The sequence below is a fragment of the Rhinatrema bivittatum genome, chromosome 2 (genome assembly GCF_901001135.1).
Source record: "Rhinatrema bivittatum chromosome 2, aRhiBiv1.1, whole genome shotgun sequence".
Lineage (NCBI taxonomy): Eukaryota > Metazoa > Chordata > Amphibia > Gymnophiona > Rhinatrematidae > Rhinatrema > Rhinatrema bivittatum.
Window position 1 is genome coordinate 795,698,988 of NC_042616.1, and position 14,867 is coordinate 795,713,854.

General features: G+C 43.7%; 1 protein-coding gene across 2 annotated transcripts in view; it reads left to right on the forward strand.

Annotated features, from left to right (window-relative positions):
• SLC45A4 (solute carrier family 45 member 4) overlaps window positions 1–14,867 on the forward strand; it is a 213,796-nt gene that overhangs the window by 24,708 nt on the left and 174,221 nt on the right. The window contains exon 1 of one of the 2 annotated variants that reach the window (XM_029592118.1): window positions 8,870–8,889. The exons of the other annotated variant lie outside the window; for it this stretch is intronic. The gene's annotated coding sequence lies outside the window, so the exon portion shown is untranslated. Of the gene's footprint in view, window positions 1–8,869; window positions 8,890–14,867 lie in introns of those variants that run through there. 2 annotated transcript variants of the gene reach the window in all.

A 14,867-nucleotide genomic window follows, 5' to 3' on the forward strand; every position in this document is an offset into this window, starting at 1 on the left:
AGAAAAGGACCGCTTCATTCTCCTCCATAGTCTCCGGAATCATCCATAAGCATACCATCAATCCCTACAGAAGAACAACCAGAAACATAGTCTCTTCCCGAAGATCGATCTTATCCTAAATTTATAGAAAAAGTGGGTACTGCCTTGAACCTGGAAACAAAAAAACTTCCAGATCCAAGGGCAGAGGACCATGATCTGCTAAAGATCTTTGACATACCTTTAGAGCCAACAGACTTACCCTCCCATCCGGTTATGGACAGAGTGTTGGAAAAGGTATGGGAGTCCCCCTTTTCAGGCCAGACAACATCCAAAAAAGACCTGAAATTTAGGATGCAGAAGTCTCCAAGTTCTACTCTTCTACCAATTTGCCACATGCATCCATTGTCGATTCAGCAATGAAAAAGGCTAGGAGGTCAAGGTTGTATTCTAATACCCTTCCAACAAAAGATAGCAGTTATCTGGTCTGCTTTGGGAAAAGTTTTTCAGGGATCAATGCGTAATGTGAAGATCCAACATCAATTTTATATTGTGCAGTATTTTATATGAATGTCTGCAAAAAGTAGAACCTGGTTCCCATCAAAAACGGGGCATTTCAGATATGGAAGAAGTGATCTGCCACCTTCTCCACACAATCTATGAAGGCTTTGACATCTCTGCTAGAACTTGGGTAGCAGCTATCGCAGTCCACAGGATGGCATGGCTCAGAGCAAGCACAATATGAAGTCCATGACAAACTAGCGGACCTGCCGTGTAAGGGTGATACCCTATTTGGGAAACTAAAAACAACTGACAGTTGAAAGACCAAAACATAGCAGTGTCCTCACTAACATCATGCAGGAGAAGGTTTTGTCTTGGAGAAGAGAGAGTTGAGGGGGGGGGATATGATAGGTCTTTAAAATCATGAGGTCTAGAAGGGTAGATGTGAATTGGTTATTTAGTATTTTGGATAATAGACAAGGGAGGCACTTCATGAAGATATCAAGTAGCATATTTAAAACTAATCGGAGAAAATTTGTTTTTCACTCCATGCACAATTAAGCTCTGGAATGTGTTGCCAGAGGATATGGTTAGTGCAATTAGTATAGCTTGATTTAAAAATGGTTTGGATAAGTTCTTGGAGAAGTCCATTAACTGCTATTAAACAAACTAACGTAGGGAATAGCCTTTGCCATTACTGGCATCAGTAGCATGGGATCTACTTAGTGTTTGGCAACTTGTGACTTGGATTGGCCGCTGAAATTACCATACGGGTCAGACCAGAAGTCCATCAAGCCCAGTATCCTGTTTCCAACAGAGGCCAGTCCAAGTTACAAGTACCCAAATGTTAAATCTTAAGCTACTATTGCTTATTAATAGAAGTTTATGGATTTTTCCTCTAGGAACTTTATCCAAAACGTTTTTTAAAACCCAGTTACACTAATGGCCATAACATTCTCTGGCAACAAATTCCAGAGCTTAACTATGTGCTGAGTGAGAGAATTTTATTCAACTTGATTTAAATGAGCTACTTGCTAACTTCATGGAGTGTCCCTTGTCTTTCTGTTATCGGAGAGTAAATAACTGATTTACATTAACCTGTTCATGTCCTTTCATGATTTTGTAGACCTCAGTCGTCTCTTCTCCAAACTGGAACAGTCCTAACTTCCTTAGTCCTTCCTCATAGGGCCCTTGTTCCATACCCCTTATTCTTGTCCCCCCTTCTCCGCACTTTCTCCAGTGCAATTATCTTTGAGATGCGGTGGCCAGAATTGCATGCAGGATTCAAGATGCGGTCTCACCATGCCATGATAGAGGTATATTAACTTCCATAGTTTTAATTCCTAACATTGTTTGCTTTTTTGACTGCTGCAGCACACCTGATCCGCTTTCAATGTATTATCCACTATGATGCCAAGATCTATTTCTTGGGTGGTAATTCCTAAGATAGAACCCATCATTGTGTAACTACAGCCTGGATTATTGTTCCCTATATGCATCACTTTACACTTGCCAATGTTTCATCTGCCATTTGGAAGCCCAATCTTCCAGGCTCACAAGGTCCTCCTGCAGTTTATCACAATCCACCTGTAATTTAACTACTGTGCATAATTTTGTCATCTACAAATTTGATCCTCACTTATTGTACCCCTTTCTAGATCATTTATAAATATATTAAAAAGCACAGGTCAAAGTACAGATCCCTGGGGCACTCCACTGTGAAAATAGACCACTTAATCCTACTGTCTTTATTTATTTGAATTTCTTATACACCGGCATTCGTGATGGGAGTCGCATCATGCCAGTTTACAATAAACAGGGTGTGACAAAAGGATAAATACTTAAAACATTAACATGTGATAGAAGAGGAAATTAGCAGTTACAATAAAACAGGGACATAATGCAACTTGGAATGTAGAGAAGGCGAAAGAGAAATTAACAATGAGCTAAAAGAGAAATAACCAAGGTAATAAAACCTGCCCATTTAAAAAGAGAAATAACATTATGGAGTTGTCAAAGGTTGTTGATTACCCTGGCGGAGGTCTTAATTGCTTAAGTTGAAAGTAAGTTCAGTTGGTATCTTCTGTCTTTTAACCAGCTTGCAAGTCCCAAAAGGATATCACCTCCTATCCCCTACCTTTTTTTTTTGTTTTGTTTTTGTTAGAAGCCTTGCCTGTGGGACTTTGTCGAATGCCTTCTGAAAATCCAACTACACCACATCTACCATTCACCCCTTCAAAAATAATGTAGGAGATTTGTGAGGCAAGACTTCCTTTGGGTAAATCCATAGTGGCTGTGTCCCATTAAACTGTCTAAACATTTTGTGATTTTTATTCTTTAATAGTTTCCATGATTTTTCCTTGCACTGAAGTCAGGCTCACTGGTCTATAGTTTCCTAGATCACCCCTGGATCTCTTTTTAAATATCGGGGATACTTCTTGGTCTCAATGCTAAGACATGTCCTCTGTTTTACACCACCCATGTTGCCCTGCTAACTCCATCCCTGCTCTAAAGCATGGTGGTGGCAGCATTGTTGCATGGATGCTCCATAACAGCACGGACAGGAAGGCTTGATCAAGGACAAGTTGGATGGTAGTGTAAAGAACTTGTAGAGCTGGGCCGAAAAACCTGTTGCAGACCTGTGACTAGGGAGAAGATTTATTATTTAGGACAATGGCGAGGCTCAGAAGAAAATGTCCTGGTGTGATCCAGTCAAAGTCCAGACCCGAGCCGACAGAATCTGTGGCAAGCTTTGAAGACTGCAGGCCACAGCTGCTTTCTAACCAACTTGAAAGAGGTAGAGCTTGTCCCCCAAGAAGAATGGGCAAGAAATGCACCATTCTGTGTAAAGTTGGAAGACACTTCTCCTAAATACGTGGCTGTAACTGCTACATGAGGGGCTTCCAGCAAGTTGAGACTTTTTTAAACACTTTTTTTAAAAATTCTTAATTACTTTTGGAATTTTTCAAAAATTGGTCTTGCGCAGTGCAAATATAGAGTATGGTGTGTAGATCCGTGAAACACTCTTCTAATGCATGTTGCATTGAGGTTGGTTTTGTTTTTAGACTGCAGCCTATGTGAAATGTTCAAGGTTGTGAAGACTGAAGGTACTGTAGTTCTGTAGTGCAGGCTTCAGCCATATTGGCAGGGCGGTGTGGAGGGGGTTTATGTGGTTACTGCCCATAGTGATGTGCTGTAAATACCTTGCGTGAGCATGAAATTCACTTGAACAATTTTTAAATAAAGAATATCTCTAATGTAATAGATTTGTGCAGGTAGTAACAGTGCTCACGAGTTCAGGATCCTGTGCTCTAACCATGTCCTAAAGCACCTGGAAGTTGTGGATTTCGCCCCATCCCACTTCCCACATTTTCTACTGGGACTAGTCTGCCATTAAGCCTGGCACAAACTTAGGTGCAGATGTTTTCTCCAACCATCTTCACAAAAACAAAAAATCTTTCTGAAACTTGGCCCTGTGCATGCTTACAAATATTTAATGGGTTGCTTTTGAGTGAGTTTATATCCCAGCATCTTATTTAACCTCAGTTTGGTGTAAACCTTTTGTACCTAAATTTACTACATGTAAAGCTACCCAACTTCTAAAAGTTTGCTTCCTGTGTAAAGAGGGAAAATTGTGTACCTAAGCACAATTAAGTTGATCATTTTTATAGATGAAGTAGACTAAAATTCATTCCACTTTACTGCACTGGCCTCAAGGTGCTAGGCTCTTTTTTTTTTTTTTTTTTTGGGATACTACACTTAGCCCCATTGATCTCTAGTTTTTCTCACTGAAGCCCAGTAGCTTCCTCTCTGCTTATCTCAGGCTCCCTCGAATTCTGTTGTGGTTTTTGCTTTCACTTCCCTTGGGAGACTGGACCATGCATCCACCTTCCTTTTTGTGAAGAAATACTTCCTAACATTATGCCAGAATCTGTCCTCTTTAGTCTCCTCAAGAGCTGTAGACTATGAGAATCCTGCATCCCCTGAGTGAATCTGTCCCAACTTGAGCCAAGAGCTTGGCTTCTTAAATACTGAATCCTGAAGGCAGCAGCCTTGAAGGGTTTTGCTGAGGCAAGAGATAGAGATAAGAGATGCTGGGTGGGAGGTAGAACATGGAGTAGAGGAATAAAGCTTTGCACCAGTGTGACTGGGATTCAAATCACCCTGCTCTTCCTTGTGACCTTGGGTAAGTCACTTTAGTCTCTGTTGCCTCAGGTACAAACTTACAGGCCGATACAGTACAGTGCGCTTGAGCGTACGGTTAGCCTGCTCTTGGACGCGCGTTTCCCTTACCCCTTATTCGGTAAGGGGCGGAAAACGCACGTCCAACCCCTGCGGCACCTAATAGCCCCCTCAACATGCAAATGCATGTTGATGGCCCTATTAGGTATGCGCGCGGGATACAGAAAGTAAAATGTGCAGCCAAGCCGCACATTTTACTTTCAGAAATTAGCGCCGACCCAAAGGTCGGTGCTAATTTCTTCCGGAGCCGGGAAAGTACACAGGAAAGCAGTAAAAACTGCTTTTCTGTGCACCCTCCGACTTAATATCATAGCGATATTAAGTCGGAGGTCCCGAAAAGTAAAAAAAAAAGTGAGAAAAAAAAAAAATTTGAATTCAGCCCATGGCTGTCGGGCTGAAAACCAGACGCTCAATTTTGCCAGTATCCGGTTTCCGAGCCCATGGCTGTCAGTGGGCTCGAACAGACACCGGCAAAATTGAGCGTCGGCTGTCAAACCCGCTGACAGCCACCACTCCTGTCAAAAAGGAGGCGCTAGGGACGCGCTAGTGTCCCTAGCGCCTCCTTTTCCCCGTTTTTACCGCGTCACCTAATTTAAATAGAGAATCGCACGCGCCGGAAGAGCGGGCGTTTGTCCGCTCTCCCGCGGACTTTACTGTATCGGCCCGTTAGATTGTGAGCTCTGTGCCGACAGTGAAATAACTACAGTACTTGAATGTAATCTGATCTAAAGTGCTGAAAAGTGGAATATAAAATAAATAACATGAACCCTAACAGAAGTGTCTCTGCCAGCTCTGGAGGGTTGGCAGGCATGCTGATAACTGCATTATTGGTGCCAGTTACTTTATTTCTTTTCTAATCCTCCTGATCCTGACAGCAGTTGAAATGTTAAAACAACCTACAAGAATCTCTAGATCATGTTTCTATGCTCAAACATCTTTCCCTTGTGTGGCTTTTTTTTTTTTTTTTTTTTTTTTTTTAAAGAGAAGCATTGTGGGGTTTCCATTATTTCCAACATGCAGGACTCTTAACAGAGAGATAGAAAAATCTTCCAAAAATGTAATTAGATGATCCTCAGCCTGAACCTATTGCTGTAATCTAGGATGCTGGTATTCTTTTAATAGATAATGCAGGGAAAATTTTTAAGAATAAGGCTTCCTGCTTCCATCCAGTGGTCATGAGAGATCTGTTATCATTTGAGTGTTTAATTTTGGATTTCTATTCTGCTTTTCATGATTAGGCAGTGGCAGAATGATGGAAGGGAAAGCCGGATAGAGGGAGGGTTTGGCTATTAGCCCTTCTTAGGGATTAGGTTATCTGCTAAGTGTTAGAAACATTTGCCCTCCCCCCTCCTTTTTTTTTTATGCATCTTTTTTCATAGTTTAAGACTGAACTCTAGTTTGTAAGCGTAAAGGCAGTGGGGACCAGTTTTCCCGACCCCCTTGGAAAAGAGCCTGAGGTGGAATGTTACTGTAAACATTCAGCTTTGGCAAATGGGCTGGGAGTGAAATATTAGGATCTTTTTCTAGGCAAAGAGCAGACTTTGCTCCATTAGATTTTTTTTTTTTTATTTCTTTAAACCGCCTTGACTGTCCAACATTAATATTTTGAAATTTCTAATTTTTTTGTTTTGAGTGGATAGGTGGAAAATCTGCAGTGCTTGGGAAAGGGAGGGTTGGGGAGATACAATCTGAGGTAGGGCCAAGCTCCCTGGCCTCTGCCAGCATTCCAAGACAAACTTGTTGCACGTGTGCTTGTTCCCAAGTGCTCAGCTCAGATGCTTCTTGTCTGGTCGAGTTGTTGCTCACTTGAGAGTGGCTCATTTAGGTGAAGCGGGGCATCAGCAAATGCAAGAATAAATGGCAGCTCTGCATGCTGAGTGCAGGTGAAGACCACTAGCCACACACAGGCTCCCTCTATCCTCTTCCAATTGCCCCCCCTTAATCGCTGCTTTAATGCTTGCTTTTCCCATCACCAAGCCTATGCTGTTCTGTTCATGCCTGTTTGACTACTAGGGAAGCTGTTCAATACATCCACCACCCTTTCTACCAAAAGAAAAAAGACTCTAGCTGGAGTCTGTCCCCTTCTACAAGTTGTGCCAGAGACAGCATTTTTATGGAACAAAAGTCAGGCAGTTGTAAGGGGCCAGACTCTGGAAGTGTGTGTGTGTGTATATAATAGGAAAATATTGTCATGAGCTCAATGGTTATTTCAGGGTTAAATGAGGTTGGAAACTTGCCCTTAGTCTATGCTTTTGTAATTTATAAAGTATACTTCTCCTTTCCCTTTAGTGGTTTATACTAACTCAACCTCTTTGAAAGATGAAACTGGCTTATTGCCCCTCAGAGCAGGGAAGGTCAGTGTGTTAAGTTTCTGAAGTCATTTCAAAGCTGCTCCCTTTTTTTTTTTTTTGTTCTGGAGGGAGAACTAGAGGTGGTCTGCGAGAGTCTGGCCTGTGCATGTGGGGGGAATGGTGCCACCCAGGATACTGCATAGGCACCGTGAACCGCTCTATACAGTAAAATGGATTGCACATGCCTATCGCTTCACAGACGTGCTCTGGATGCGGCTTGAATTTCAGTCTCATTTGAATACTGAATCGCGCGATATGTGAACCAACCTATGCGTGCGGCAAACGAGCAGGCGCCCGGCACTGCCGCACTTTTTTTCTTACGCGCCCTTACTCTATCGGCCTGAATGAGACAAGCACAGCACTGCCCGATTTCTTTTTCTACACTGCTGCAGTCTCAGGAACATTAGTGAGGATGTGTTACCCTCTGCCTCCATTTCCCTGCTGATCAGGTTGAAGTAAGATGGCATGCTCTTCCCTTTCAGCACTTGTTAAGCAGTACATACAGCCTTCATTCCTATGGGCTGGAATAGTAGGTTTAGTTTAGTGGTTCACAGCTCGTTCCTGCCCAGTCTTTTTCCCTAGCTGGAGCTATGCAGGTGGACAAGTGTATAAAGCTGAGTGCTCACCGTACTCTGCCTACCTGTCCTTGAGTAGCAATCGTGGTCAAAGGTTTGCGAGTGCGCACCCTGCTGCCATCTGGGGAGGAAGGTTGCCTCTGACATTCTGTCGCCCTGTAATCACAGGAGGGGGAATGTGAGAAAATGAGAGCTCAACGGCTCTAAAGAATTAAAACTCTACATACTATCAGGACTCTGTATATTGCACAACTGTGCCTGCTGAATACTTGGTGGTTTTTTTTGTTATGATTGGAAGGTACAGTAGGTTCAGGACATAGGTGTGAAGCTAATGAGAACTGTTTTTCCTGTACCATTTCTGGCTCATACAAAGCAAGTAAACTGAATTTGTGTTCTGCTTTGAATATAATCTTTCTACATGTCCATTTAAGCCTCTTACTGCTGCCCCATGGAATGGTAGGGTAGAGATTTGTATAAGGCTATGGCTGATATTAGGCAAGCTAGTGCTTGGGTGATTTTATAATGTGAGCTATATATTTACTTTTTTAAAATAGCTGCAGACAGCAGTAAACCAGTGATCGGTTTGCTTATTTAAAATAAGTATAGATGCATGTGCAATCACTAACCTTTTTGTAGATATAGTTATATCCCTACCCTGGACTCCCTAGCTCAACGATCTTCGTTTGCCTGGGTACCTGCAGCATTTGGAACTAGTGACCTTGCCCAAGGTTACAGCAACTGATGGGAGAAGTTGGACTTGGATCCGGCCTCTGACGACTCGAACACGCCTGCTAATTAATAGTTTGAACATGTGACGGGAAGTGTTATTGCCCTTTTAACTAGCATGCATTTTTATTTTCTGATATTAAACCGAATAAAGTGCTGGTCATTGCACTGCTGTAGACTTCGTTAAACTCCATATGAGGCAGTAGTGCAGGACTACTTGTCCCTGTAACTAGTGCGGATTTTTTTTTTTTTTTTAATTCCGCTGCAGCTTGTCCTGGCCTTGAGCACTGGAGGCCCGAGCTCCCTCGGCCGTGCTTAAGAGTGCAGCGCTTGCAGCGTTTTGCGAGGATGAGCGACTCCCTGGCCGTAGTCACCGATACCCCCCCTCCCCCCTCCTTTGCCATGTTCCTGTCTGTGTGTGCGCGCGCCAGGCCGCGCTCCCCCCCGGGACGGAGCTTCGCGTGCGGGCCGACACCGCGCGGCATTCCCAGGCCACTGGCCGGGTTCCTCCGCTGCGGGTAATAAAAGCGAAGGGAGCGGTGCCTCCGTGTGATTTATGAACTGTGCGCCGGGGTTTCGGGTTACAGCCAGTTGGACTGGTTTGGCGGCGCAGCTTCAGCTCGGAGAGCGGACAGGCCGTCCCTCCTCAGCCTGGGGAAAGTGTAGCCTAGCATGGCTGACTGACTTTACCCGCGGTTTTTCTTCCACCTGCTGTGTCGGGGGACCTGCGGCCTGGCTTCTGCATAAAGATGCGCGAAAGCGGGAGGTGGGCTCGCTCGCATTCTACACCTGCTGAGCCCCGGGCCCATAATTTAAATACAGTTGAAGAGTACAGTTTTTCCAATAATACATGTAGCACTTTCAAAACGCCCAAAACCATCCGTTTGGTTTCCACTTTGGCTTTTGCACCTGATTACTTTCTCAGTATAATCCCTGATTTCATGTTCAGTTTTTTTTTTTTCTCATAACTACTGTTCTTCATTTCATCATGTTTTTTCTGTCTTAGCAATTTTTCTCCTGTATGTTCCCCAGTCATCTGCCTCTTGCACATCCTTTAATTTCTGCCTTTCTCCCAGCCCTTGTCTCTCTTCCACTCCTCCTTATTTCGCTTGCTCCCTTCCAATTTTCCTCAAATCCTTAAACTTCTCTCTTGCCTTCTCCTAGCATTGCCTCTTTCCTGTTTTACCTTCTCTCTCTCCTCGTCCCCCGTCCCCCCCCCCCCCCCCGGTATAGGAACTTAGTATGGGGATGTGGTGGACTGATGTGTGCCGACAATCCCTGTGCATGGAGGGGGGGCGGAGGTTGGAGGAACATCCATTGCTCACATACCTGCACTGCTACCCCCCCCCCCCATTCTGCTCAATTTAAATGCTGATAGCTGTATGGAGGGCAGGAGAGAACAGAATGAGGGGAGTGGTAGGGTCTGACTGTGCACATGAAGAGCACCACCTGTGTTGGATTTCTTCTTGGCCAGTTTGGCCTTTTAGCCCATGGCTTGATTTTTCTAGACTAGTTGTGGTCATAATTTGTTGAGTTCATTAGGGAATTCCATGACAGACTCCTTGTGAGAAGACTGCAGTTTTTAGAAATACAGGGGATATTGGATCTGATAGCAATATCGTTTCCATGACAGCGATGCCCTGTTCAATTATTATTGTTTACACTAATTAGATGCTGTTAAATCCTGTCCTGAGCAGGACCCTCTTGTGTGGGAAGAATGCTTTTTGAGTAGATAAATACATAAAACCATTATTTGAAAGAGTACCTCCTGTATTAACATAGAATAAAATGGAGGTGTAGGAACAGGTAAAAGTGAGGAAATCCCCCAAAAGTTATGGTTAACTTGCTGCTTAGGAGAAATCATGAAAATCTAATGGTATCTGAAAGACACTGCACATAATCGAAGCAGAGAACAAATAGATGGTACTGTGTGAGAGGCAGAAGATTAAGAATGAATAATGTAAAAATTTTTTTTCTGCTGTAGACACCTGAAAGAAAAATTTGTAATGATGAGGTGGTAAAATATGTCCCTTAACATGAGGATGTTTGGGTGGAGCGAGGCTGGCGACTGAGGTAAGAACAAGGATCTTTCTCCCATGACCAGCAGGATATTCTGGAGTGGTGCGAGTGCTTCACATGTAGCATGAGTGCATCTGCTCTGGGCGGAAGCTTGGTGGCCAGGATTTACCATGTGTGTTAGTGAATTGTCTTCTCACACTCCAAAAATCTTTTTTTTTTTTTTTTTTTTTTCAAGCTGTCCTGATTGCCTCTTGAGACCTGCTTATCTAGCTTTGTGACTTGGTTTTCTTTTTTTTCCCTCGTGGTTGAAAATACCAGGGTGAATGGAGCCCTTGTGGAATAGGACCGTGTTGTAGCACCAGCCTTTGGGAATAATTAAGAGCTCAGTTTGCAGTGGTGGCAGAAATAATCCAGCATGAGACTGCCTCTCTGCTGCAGATTTACATTACATGGGTTGTGAGCTGATCGAGGAGCTGCAAACTTGCCAGCATATGGTATAAATGATGATTTATTTTGTGCCTCATTTGCCTGTTTACTGGTATTTTGTCTACAAGGTAGGCAAACAGGTGCAGTAAACAATTTACATAATGCTCATGAGTGTGTGTGTGTGTGTGTGTATATATATATATATGTGTGTATATAAAGAAAAGTTGAGTAATCAAGTTGTTTCCTCCAGTCTTTAGTAACTCAAACTGCAGTAGGAAGGAAAGGGACAATCATGAAGAGGCAGATTCCCATCTGAAAGATGATCTAAAGTTTTTAGAATAAGAGCAGGACCTGTTCTCTAGGTAATAAACAGCAATCTGGAATTTCCATGTGAATGGAGCCCATTTTGAGCTTGGGTAATGTAGAGTCCTGGGAAACCAGCATAGAGACAATTACAAATGTGTTTGCTGATGTCGGTGTGAGTTGGAAATGAACAAATATTTCATAAAATACATGACATCAATGGTGGGGGTTGGCTTTTTTTTTGTTTTTTATTAAGTATGTATATTAGTTCAGACTGTTTTTTTATTACTTCAGATCTACTGTCCAAACTGATAAGCCCTCTACTTTCATATGATCCTTGGCACTGTACTCTGCTTCTGTTTCTAGACAGCTGAGATGCTGGACCGGGGATTCCACAGCCCACCTGGGATCTCCGGGTCTCCATCTCGACTAATTCATTTCTCTTCCTTGCTGCTCCAGTGCTGCTGCCTGCCATTGGACTAGTCTAGGTTTGCTGGTCTCTAGTAGTTCAGTGGTGGGGGAGCAATGTATATTTATCTGTATGCACATATAGGGATGTCTGTGTATGTATATATCTATTTGTGCCTAAAAGCAAATTAGGTTGACTTTGCTGGGAAGGAGTGCAATATATTGTGCTGTTTAGCATGGAGGCTGTTTTAAAACATTGCGTCTGAGGGGCTTATAAGACAGTTCCAAGATGCATACCCGCTCCGAGCTATCTTATTTGACTATTTCATAAGCGCTCTGGAAAACTGCTGCAGAAATATTGAGCCCAGAACTTCCATGGCCTTTTCTAGGCCCTAGAGAAGAGATTGGGCAAGGGATTTTTTTTTTTAATACGTTTTCTTCTTCGAACTCTATTGAAACCGCCAGCTGAGCTGCCCGTCACATTGGGTTTATGGTTAACGAACTTGTGGATGGAGGCCAGTAACGAGTTGTGGCTCCTCTGGACTTGGGCTAGGTTTAGAGGGACTCCATTGGGACCTCTCCTGTTTTGGATTAAGTCTCTTGTGTTTTGTACAGAGCAGCTTTTTATAACACGCTCTGGGCAGTTTTTGCTCGGCAGGAAGCAATAGTGGTTAGAGCTTTTACCTTTTCCTTCTGAAAGGCACTTTTACGTTGGGTGGCATGTGCTGTAGTTTGCAGAATTGAAACCAGGTATGTGTGTGCATGAATAGATGAAAAATCACACTTTGGTAGAAAATCTGCTTTATGCAGTGCGCAGGCATTTTATAAAAGTCATTTTCCTATGAAAATGAATAGCACCCTTTGTTTACATTCTCCTTCTGTGGATGTAAGCGGACATGATCTCTGCTCCTTTGGCGTGCTGCATATCGTAATGTCTGAAAGGGAGCTTGCCAGCATGAAGCCAGACTGGCATGTGCAGAGCTGTGGTAGGAAATGTGCTCAGGTCAATACTATGGCTGGTTTTAAGCAGGCAAGCAAAAATCAGGTGGGGTTTCTCTCCCCACCACAAGCTGGCGAGGAGAGGGCTAAGATCCAGGGAAGGCAGAATTCCAAGCCTGCCGCTTTCTCCACTCCTTGTCACCTCGGGCAAGTCCATTTCACCCGCCGTTGGTTCAGGTGCAAACTTAGATTGGGAGCCCTCTAGAGCAGGCATCTACCAGTTGTTCCTGAATTTTGTAATTTAAACGTGAGTTCACATTTTGGAAAGTCAAATCTAAAACCCAGACACATTTTTCCTTCCTTGATGGAAGATGAAAATCTGATCAGTTTCAAAGTATGTCCATTTGAGACTTGAGTGCCTGTGGATACTTAAGAGGGTTTTATTTATTTTTTCCAGAATAAGGGCTAACAGTGTGTGTGTTTACCCATCACAAATAGGGTTGATTCTGCTTAAAGATGCTATGTACAGTGATGCACATGGTGCAGGGCTATTGCGGGTCCCGAGTGACATCTGAGCTTTCAAACTTGGCTTTTTGGAGTAAAACACATCACATATTCCAGCCCTGAGACTGTTAGCAAGTGTCCTGCACGTGGGAGTTCACACTTTTTTTTTTTCCTGTCACACTGCTCTCTGCAGCACAGGCTGTGCTAAAGTAGATCCTATTTATGGTTAAACATTTTAATATTTATACAAGTGAAATGGTTCTGGCGTCCCTGGAATTCTAGGACCTCTTTACTGCTTGAGATGTTCGTGATCTGCTGAGACTAGTTGCTATATGGAGCCCACTCTTTCAGATGAGTGTGTACCCTCACGCTTGTAAACATTTCTTGTCAGTGTAATCTGTGGTGGTAAAGAATGCTCCTTTTGTCTTGTTTTGTGGAAATTGCCAACCTGTTTTTTTTTTTTTGATTGATCATTTAAGGCTTTGGTAAATAAGATGTGGCCTTTCTGTAACCTGTCTCATCCTTGCAGGAGACATTTTCTTCCCTCCCTATCTGCTGCTGCTCCTTCCGCTGGTTACTGCTGGCTCGCCAGAGAGTGGACATTTCGGGAGACTTGAATGCTAGTAAAGGAAAAGGTTTTGAAGTTGATACATAACAAAATCTGTGGAGGTGACTTAGTAAAATGGAAAATGTACTGAGAAAGGTGACTTGCTTCTAGAGAGGTGGGGAAGTTGGTGGTGTGGTGTTTGGTAATGTTTCCAAATGGGCAATTTTGTGCATATCTTGGCTGGCGGGAACCTCAATCTCTCAAACACATGGCTAGCGTCCTTGCATTGTGTCATAGAGCTTCATTCTGGAGTTTTTAAGGTGGTTACGTGCACAGGTAACATGTCTAGATCAGAGCTTCCTAAACTGCCTTATGTGATCCCATTTCAGCACTTAAAAATTCACATGACCTGAAAGGATGGCCATAACAAATTAGCAGGAGTGCAGACCCCTGCAACAGTCACGCCTTTCCTTCCCCATACTCCAGTTGATCACCTCTCTCAACCTCCACCCCTTCCGGAGGACCTTTTTCTTAACTCTTCCTCCCCTAGAGTGGACCATCTCTCTCAACCTCCTCTCCTCACTTCCCCAGCTCATCCCTTGTCTCTCGCCCCCTACAGCACTTTTCACACCTCCCTCAACCCCAATCTCTTATAACACCCAACTGAACATCTGTCATACGCCTCCTCGTCCCCATACCGGTTTCCCTCCTTGCTCATTCCCATCTCCTCTTACCTCCCAACCTCACCTCTTCTTCTCCATCCCTTCTCATTCTCCCAGGTGATCCCTTCTCATCCCACTTCCTCTTACATCCTCCAGATGATCTTCTCTCATCCTCCAGAGACTATCCCCTCTCCATTTTATCAAACCCTCAGACACCACCTGCATCTCAAATAGCTCCTCCTCCAACATTCCCCTAACCATGGTCGGCAGCAGATTTTCCTCTTGGCTCTGGGCCAAAGAGGAATGATAACTGGTGGGAAGACTGACAGGGAAACTTTAAGAGAAAAGTATGCATACTCAGCCCTCTTCCCTCATGGCTGGTTCCAGACCCAACAGTGATCCTCAACTCAGCAGTAGCATTGCTAATGAAAGTCCTCATGGGTCTTGCGGGATAGTGCAAGCTCATGCTATGTAGCGGCCTTGATCTCTCTTCTTTCCAGGCTTCCTGTTACGACAAACTTATGCAAGGACCATGCCACGGCAAGGCCTGTGAGCACATGTTGGCTGACATGCCTCATGCTGACTTCCACTACTATTGCTGCTGGTGCCTGAAGAGTGCTGCCATTTTAGGCACTTGTGACCCCAGATGAAGGCTTTATGATCCCATTTGGGGTCCCGATCCACAGTT